Source organism: Typopeltis vanoorti, chromosome 6 (assembly GCF_054136105.1).
Source record: "Typopeltis vanoorti isolate ZY-2024b chromosome 6, IOZ_Tvanoo_1.0, whole genome shotgun sequence".
NCBI classification, from domain to species: Eukaryota; Metazoa; Arthropoda; class Arachnida; order Uropygi; family Thelyphonidae; genus Typopeltis; species Typopeltis vanoorti.
This window is the reverse complement of record NC_143554.1, coordinates 64606796-64615129: the sequence shown is the minus strand read 5'-3', so window position 1 is coordinate 64615129 and position 8334 is coordinate 64606796. Positions and strand designations below refer to the sequence as shown.

Here is an 8334-nt window from a genome sequence, read left to right as displayed (position 1 = left end):
TGGAGGAAATATATAAGAAAGCTACAACGAAAGTCAGAATTCGTTCAAAAACAACACAGAATCCTTGGATAACACAAAACTTAATCCTAGAAATATACAGAAAGGACGCTTTATGGAAAGAATTAAAGCGATATCCAAATAACACAGCTTTAAAAACAATATAAGATAACAAGGAATCACCTTACAACACAAATCAGAAATGCAAAAAGAAGCTACTACAGAGACAAACTAACCTCTGCACAAAACAACATGAAACAAACCTGGCATCTGATCAATGAGATGTTAGATTGTGTTCACAACACTACCGCCTCCGAAACCATAAAACACAGCTTCATGAAAGACGCAAAACCCATCCAACAACTAGCAAATGACTTTAACCAATACTCCAATACTTTGCAGACTTCATCCAAGAAGTGCACTGAAATATTCCCCCAATCACAAAAAAAAGTGACCCTCCACTTGGACCACAATCAAAACAGACATTATGGTTCCCAACCATAAAAGAAGCAGAACTTCTCTCTGCAATACATCAAATCAAACCAAACAAAGGCCCAGGAATTGATGGTATAAGACCTAAAGATATAAAGCAACATGCAACTAGTTTAAGTCCTATCCTACTAAAATTAATAAATAAAATATTTAAAACAGGACAGATACCAAGTATGCTAAAGACTGCCATAATCACACCCTTATATAAACATGGAAAAAGAAATTTAATCAGCAATTACAGACCCATAGCAACATTACCAATTCAATCAAATTATGAAGCGGATCATACTGAGAAACTCACAGCATACACAGAGACCTTTCATATTATCCCCAAAACACAATATGGTTTTCAGAAAAATAAGGGAACAACATCTCTCTTGGAAGACTTTACAGACGTAATTAATACCGCCTTAGACAAAAACAAAATTGCCATGGTAGTCTTTATTAATTTAACTAAAACATTCGATACACTCACACATCAAACCTTGTTAGAAAAGCTGAGGCATGTTGGAATAGACGGGCCTCCTTACAGGTGGTTTACAAACTACCTTCAAAATAGAAAATAGAAAGCATATCACACGTATCGGGTCAAACCGAAGAAGAGAGCTACCATTAACCTGTGGAGCACCACAAGGAGCTGTATACTCTTTCCAACTCTATTCAACATTTACACGCACGATATTAATCAGCTACCACTGAAAGGTAAGATATTCCAATATGCAGACGATACAGCAATAATATCCATCCATAATAACGCAAGCATAGCCCAAACAAATATGCAACATGACATAAATCTGATCATAGACTGGCTCACGAAAAACTCCATACACCTAAACTCAGAAAAGACAAAATTAATAATATTCAGAAATCCACTGACTCGACCAGTTGGTAACAAATATATAACTATCCAACATCCACTTTCCAACATAAAAAACACACAGAACAGCAAAAACACTACAATCACTCAGGTTGAAACAATACGATACCTTGGAATTTACTTTGAAGCAGATATGGACTGGAATAGCCACATAAATCATCTACACAACAAACTCCGAACAATAAGTAGAAAACTCTACAGGTTAAAAGACATAGTTCCCATACCCCTAAAAACCCTAATATACAAAGCACTATGCCAAAATATACTAAGATATGCTATAACAATGTATGCTTTCTGTGCACCCTACAACTTAAATAGATTAATGTCGCTACAGTACAAAATGATAAAACTGATCTTTTGGGAACAAAGAGAAAATAACGACCTTATATACATTACAATATCAGAACACAAAATACTGACGGCAAAATATTTATGTCACTATGCAGCTTTGCTAAAACATTATTTCGATGCCAACTACAGGACAGTCAGAAATACATACCGTATAACAAGACCTCAGACAACTAATTATATCATATATAAATACAATAATCACTACGGAAAGGCCACGCGAAACTTCTACATCCCAGACATGATAAACAAATTACCTTTTGAATCAAAAGGTAATTTGATTATCATGTCTGGGATGTAGAAGTAGCCTGAAAAGAGCTCTAAAGACATACTATGAACAAGAAACACGCACCCAAAATACCATACAAACTTAATGAAACACGGTATATTCGTTCAGGCTTCCAGTTCAGCGATGTATCAATACATTCTAAGGTATCGTATGTGTGTGTGTGTGTGCGCGCGTGCGTGCGTGCGTGCGTGTATGTGTGTGTGTGCGCGCGCGCAAATTTCTCAGTCATAGATTTCGTAGCTTCCCAACACAGCAAAAAAAAAAAAAAACAATAAATAATAACCAACTGGTGTCATCCTCAGATAAGCTTACATATAAGCTTCGAGGATGAAAGCAGAGAAATTAGTTCTCATCCAAGATGAATCATATGTAACCAAATGCATATAATGTACGTATCACATGTAAACCAATGTATGTAATGTATGTATTATATATAAATAAATGTATGTAATGTAAGTACAATATGTAAACAAATGTAAGTAATGTATCACATGTAATCAAATGTATGTAATGTATGTAATAACTGTAACAAAAGTATGCAATATAGAGTAATCATATCTATTGATATTGTATATATAGAGTGTAAAATTGCAAAGAAACATCTGTAATAATCATTATTATGAATATTATAATAATATACGTTGTAAACAGTTATTATTATTATTATTATTATTATTTAAAAAAAACTTTATGTACGAGAAAGTATTTGTTATGCATAATTGTGTTCATATAATGTATATAATTTATCTGAGTAATAATAAAATGTTAAAAAAATTATTATTATTATTATTAACAGGCCTCCATTGAGTCAAGAGACTCATTGTGGGAGGTCCCACTCTCTCTACACTCACCGCACTCTCATGCAGTGCATTTCTCCTAATCCTCTTGCTCATTGAATAGTCTTTGTGAATATTTCTTCTTATCTTATATGGGTAAGGATTCTAGGTTTTACCAACCAGAAACCATCCAGAAGTGGGCTCTGTTCTTAGTATAATAATCATTATATTGACATATCTTACTTTGTGTGTGTGTGTGTGTGTGCGCGTTAAGGATCGTTCTTATCAGGGCCGTCGCCAGATTAGATCGCTCCCTGAAGCAAACAATTAAATATTGTCCCTGATGGATTATAAGACAAAAAATATAAGAAAATCTCCAATTGCTATTTTGTTTTTATTAGAAGAGAAAGATTAATGCAAAACGATTACATAATAATATTAATTAAATGTTTGCTCTACTGGGATATCGCACAATAAAACTGTTTATAATCAATGCCCGCCTTTATCGATATAGTTGCTAGACCAACCAGTCTTTCTTTGGTCATTGCTGTTCGCAAATAAGTTTTAATCAGTTTAATCTTGGAAATACTTCTTTCCGCACTTGCTACACTAACAGGAATTGTCAGCGTAGCGACGGCGCCTACCGCAATATGGCTGAACGAGCGCCCTTATTAAGCCGCGCCGTGAGGCAGGCTGCCTCTATTCTACACTCTACGAGGGTACTGGTTTTTATAGTGCAGAATGAGGCGCTTGTACATAGGATTACAAAACCGACGATGTTCTTTATTTTACTTTATCTTGCACAAAGATAAACTAATTATTGATATGGAATGATCAACTCTCTTTGAAAATATTGAGCTTTTCAGGGATGTATATGACGTTAGTGCAGTTTACTTCTTTAAGATCATCATCGCTACATGCTTTTATTAAAAATAAACTATTGTTTCTCTTCTTCCTAATAGAAGTTGTCAATAAATGGATAACCTTTAAAATATTGTATTATTTACATAATTCGATAGAAAAGTAATATTTGCTCTTGTAGCTACTTCTTTAATGGAAATAATTTATTACAATTTATATATATAAAGAATGTTGTTTCGATAATTTTGCAAATACAATATTTTCATGTCAGGAAGTTAAGGTTTGATTCATAAAATGATAGCACTTTCCAAGAATTTGATCATATGTTAAAATCATTTATTGCAGGTAGCGCTGTGTCAGTACACATGTTTAATACTCATCAGAACTTTCAACTCTAGTGATGGGAAGTTTAATCGGGCGTATAGCTCTTGTGCTGTGGAATGCATTTATAGCGAAGTGCTGGTATATGTATATATATTTTGTAATTTTTTGAACTGTATCTTATTTCCAAGAAGCAAGTAGTAAGTCTTGATGGATTTTTAACTTTTTTTTCGTCGTTTACTTTTTTTTTTTTTTTCTAAAAGTGAAACTGCAAATATTTGAACTTGAAAATCGCGCAATTAGAAAATTGAGATACTTGGAAGCACACAATTATTATTTTTGATTATCGTTAGTCCTTGATAATCAGAATTTTTAATTTCATATTTACTATTTCGTTTTCAGACGTGTTAACGTCAATTTCATCATTTTAAAGCAGTTTTTTAGTGTTTAGTGTATTTGTCATTCTTCTTCTCTCTCTTTCTGTCAGTGAAACGATTAGAAGTGTGTTATTACTTTTATACAGTAAAAGCAATAACTCGCCCGATTAGAAGTAAGAGTTTCTAATCTTGTTTTATGGGAAAATAAAGTGCAGTTTTTTTTGTTTTTTTTTTGTATTGAATGCTATGTAAAACTAGCTTTGTTTGTTATGTTTCAACGTCAATCAACGGCCTGCTGTCAAAATTCTTAGTGATACAAAATTGCGATTTGGTGTAATTTCGTCTGCAATGACTAAGGCTATGAGGATAGTATGGTTATGAATCTCTTATATTCTTCACTGTATGTTTTACAGGATATAAAAATTAGAGTTTGAGAGACACACTGCTGGCTCCTTTGTGTGAGACTAGGTAACTCTTTTTCGTTTGGGAGTAAAGGAAGTTGGGAAAAACTTCATGAGATGTCAAGCATCCTTGAGAAGATTTGAACTCGGATCTTCCTGTGCTAAGAGAAAGCAGGAGTTGCGCTGACTTTGACTGCTCTAAGAGAACTGAAATGTTGCCAGCAAGACGAAAAGTTTATGAAACTGGCAGTGAACTCCCATTTTCTTTTTGGAGCAAGAAATGTTCCATGTCATCTACTAGTAAGAGTCATGACTGTAAATCCCAGGATATGTATTGCTGTTTAGAAAGGGGAGAACCAATTGTAATAATGTACAGATTTCTATTATCATGATTGGTTAGTGCGTTATATTTTGTTACTATTAATATGCTAATAATAATACACACATCATCAGCCTTCCACTTAGACTTGCATCCATCTAAATAGCAACAATATGAACTTCATGATTTACTCAGCTTGTTATTTTATACCTTTTATGGCACAGGTGATATGGTTAGTATTACCTGTGTTAATAATGTATTCAGGGTCACTTGTTTGTGAGGGTAGAATTCAGTGACCCCCCCCCCCAATGGCCTCAAGTCTTTACCACATTGATATCCATGTGGATGAAATATCACTCTTCATGCACTTATCTGGAGTGGATTATTACTAATGCATTGTCTGTAAAATAGGTAAACTGGTAGAACATTATTTACAGACATAATGCATTAGTTTCACAGTTTTAGCTGTGATTCTGAAACTACTGCAACCTTCCTCCACTCCAGTTAGTCTCATATTATGATTATTTTTATGAATTTGTATTTTAGAGCCTCTGTAACCCAGTCAGTATGGCATACCCATTAGCTGGAAACACCTGTATTCATGTGATGAAAAGAAATTACTTTTCCTTTGAAATAAGTCACTGATATTCATAGTCACGGATCAGAATATGATACTCCATAGAGGCCAGCATGGTTTTGTTAAAGGTAGATCCTGCCTTAGCAATCTATTAACTTTTCATAATAGAATGACATCTGAGTTGGACAAAGGAACTGGCTACACAGTGGTACTTCTGGATTTTGCTAAGGCTTTTGACAGGATACCCCATAGAACACTGTTACGCAAATTGGGGCAGATGGGAATGGATACTAATTTGGTAGTATGGATAGGAGAATGGCTCAGGGAGAGATACCATAAGGTGGTGTATGGAGGAGCCGAGTCCAAAATGAGGCAGGTGACCAGTGGTGTGCCCCAGGGCTCTGTGCTTGGGCCATTGTTGTTTAATTTGTATATAAATGATATAGGAAATGGCTTAAAGGGAGATATTCAGTTGTTTGCTGATGATGCAAAGTTGGGTAGCGCAATAAAAAATCAAGCTGATGTTGAAAATTTGCAGGATGATTTAAATAAGCTGGTAAAATGGGCAAAAGATAATGGATGTCAGTTCAATGTGGAAAAGTGTAAAGTCATGCATTTTGGGATTAAAAGATTAAAAGATTACCAGCTGTTTACTACATTGATGGAAAGGTACTCCAAGAGATTGATGAGGCTAGGGATTTATGGGGTGTTGGTAGATAGGGAGATGAAATTCAGAGGACACATTGCTAAGGTGTCCAAGATTGCACATAGGATTACTTGGTTGTTGAGGAACACACTGACATCCAGAGATAAAGAGGTTATTATTCCCCTTTATAAAGCGTTGATACTTCCACATTTGGCTTACTGTGCTCAGGTCTGGTCACCTGGATTCCTTGGAGATGAGGAGGCTGTGGAAAGGGTTCAGAGAAGAGTGACCAAGTTGGTGAGTGATGTAAAAAATGCTCCCTACATTGATAGATTGAGAGCTTGTGGATTGCAGAGATTGATTGATAGGCGAAGAAGAGGGGATATGATAGAAACATTTAAATTACTGAAAGGTTTTTATAGGATTGATGCAGGGGAAATGTTTCAGCTGTGTGATAGTGATGGAAGAACAAGAGGTCATCCCTGGAAATTAAAGAAGAGTGTGGTTAACAAAGGTGTCAGAACAAGGTTTTTTGCCTGGAGGGTGTTGAATGAGTGGAATTCATTGCCTGACTTAGTTGTGAGCTCTTCGTCTGTAAATGAATTCAAGAAGAGATATGACAGATATTGTTTTGCTAGTTTGGGTCTCCCGCGATGAGTCTACTGACTCCATGGAGATACCCGTAATAATAACAATATTGTGTAGGGAAAGAAATTATGCAAATATAACATTCAGACAGGAGAGAGTATAATAGATGCTTGCAACACATACCATCCACATCCTATGGATTCACAGAAGGTTTGAACCCCATGTTGACAAACCTGCAACTTTACCCTCACCACTATCCTGGTTGTGGTGATGACAAAATTATTTAAATCTGTGAACTAAATGCTATTTGCATAGCTGGACAAAAAAATATTTGAAGCACTTTTTAAAACAGTGTGGGAAACATGTATTTACTTGTTCATCTCTAATGATTGCCATCTTTGCTTCACAAATGTATGTATTATATTATATTTTGTATGTCCAAACTGCATTCAGGTTTAGCTTGTTATAACAGATTAACATGTTATAAATGACTTGAAGTTGCCAGGAAAAACTTGAGTTTTTTTCTGGTAAAATGGTCTCAAGGTTTATCTTGTGGCCACATAACTCTTTTATTAAGTTAATGATAACAGTGATAGTCAGGTGGAATTTATATGCATATTACACAGAAACAATACTAAAATTCCTAAAGTTTTGTATAAACTGTAACTAATAAGTTATTTAACTTTAAAATACTATCCTGAATTCATCTGAGAAACGTATATATTTTTGAGTTTCGTAGAACCAGATGTAAAATTGTGACTGCTGTAATACTTTGCTATTAAATTGCAACTATAAAAAAAATAAAAAAAAAAACATCATATGGGTAATCAAATGCTATTATGTTGTATTTAAGTTTCTAAATTTTCCTTTCATATGTAAATGAATTTTACAAAGGTGTAATCTGTTGGCCTCAGGGAAGTGTCTTGGAGGCAGCACTTGAGAACCACTGCTCTAGAAACATTGGTGTTTTTTTTTTTTTCCCTTTCTTGTGCTGCCTGTTACTTCCGCTTGTGATTTCAAGTAAACTTTAGAAGTGGTTTATTGTAGAATGCCTTCTAATGCTTGTCTCTTCATGACATTGGTAAAAGAGTGCATAACAAAAAATCAGTACAGAAAATGTACAGTGCCACATGAGCCAAAAATATAAGACGATTCAGGAAGCTAATTCTAAAAATCCAAAAGACGCTTGCCTCTTAGGAAAACTTGGTGTGGAAATCTTGGCATTTCTCCACCAAGAATTCAAGGTGTTTGCATAATTTTAGGAATAATAATAATAGTCAGGGATACTAAAAGATTCTTGAGGCTCTCGACCTGACTTGATTGGTTTGTGACTATAAGTTTAGGATAAAATAGTCCTAAATTTATAGCCTCCCTTGATGAGTCCTTGACTCTCTGGAGGTCTGAGATAATAATGTATGCAGACTCCTTGAGTTACAGGCATTGAACTGCACTGATATGATATGAG

At 34.7% G+C, this 8334-nt stretch overlaps 1 protein-coding gene across 6 annotated transcripts in view; it reads left to right on the top strand.

Annotated features, from left to right (window-relative positions):
- Positions 1-4047: 4047 nt before the first annotated feature.
- Positions 4048-8334, top strand: part of LOC150105500 (natural resistance-associated macrophage protein 2-like) — a 244546-nt gene continuing 240259 nt past the window's right edge. For 5 of the 6 annotated variants that reach the window (XR_016548450.1, XM_090394215.1, XM_090394212.1 and 2 more), the window contains exon 1: positions 4055-4161. The gene's annotated coding sequence lies outside the window, so the exon portion shown is untranslated. Of the gene's footprint in view, positions 4162-8334 lie in introns of all 6 variants that reach the window. The other variant, XM_090394214.1, reaches the window with a different exon arrangement.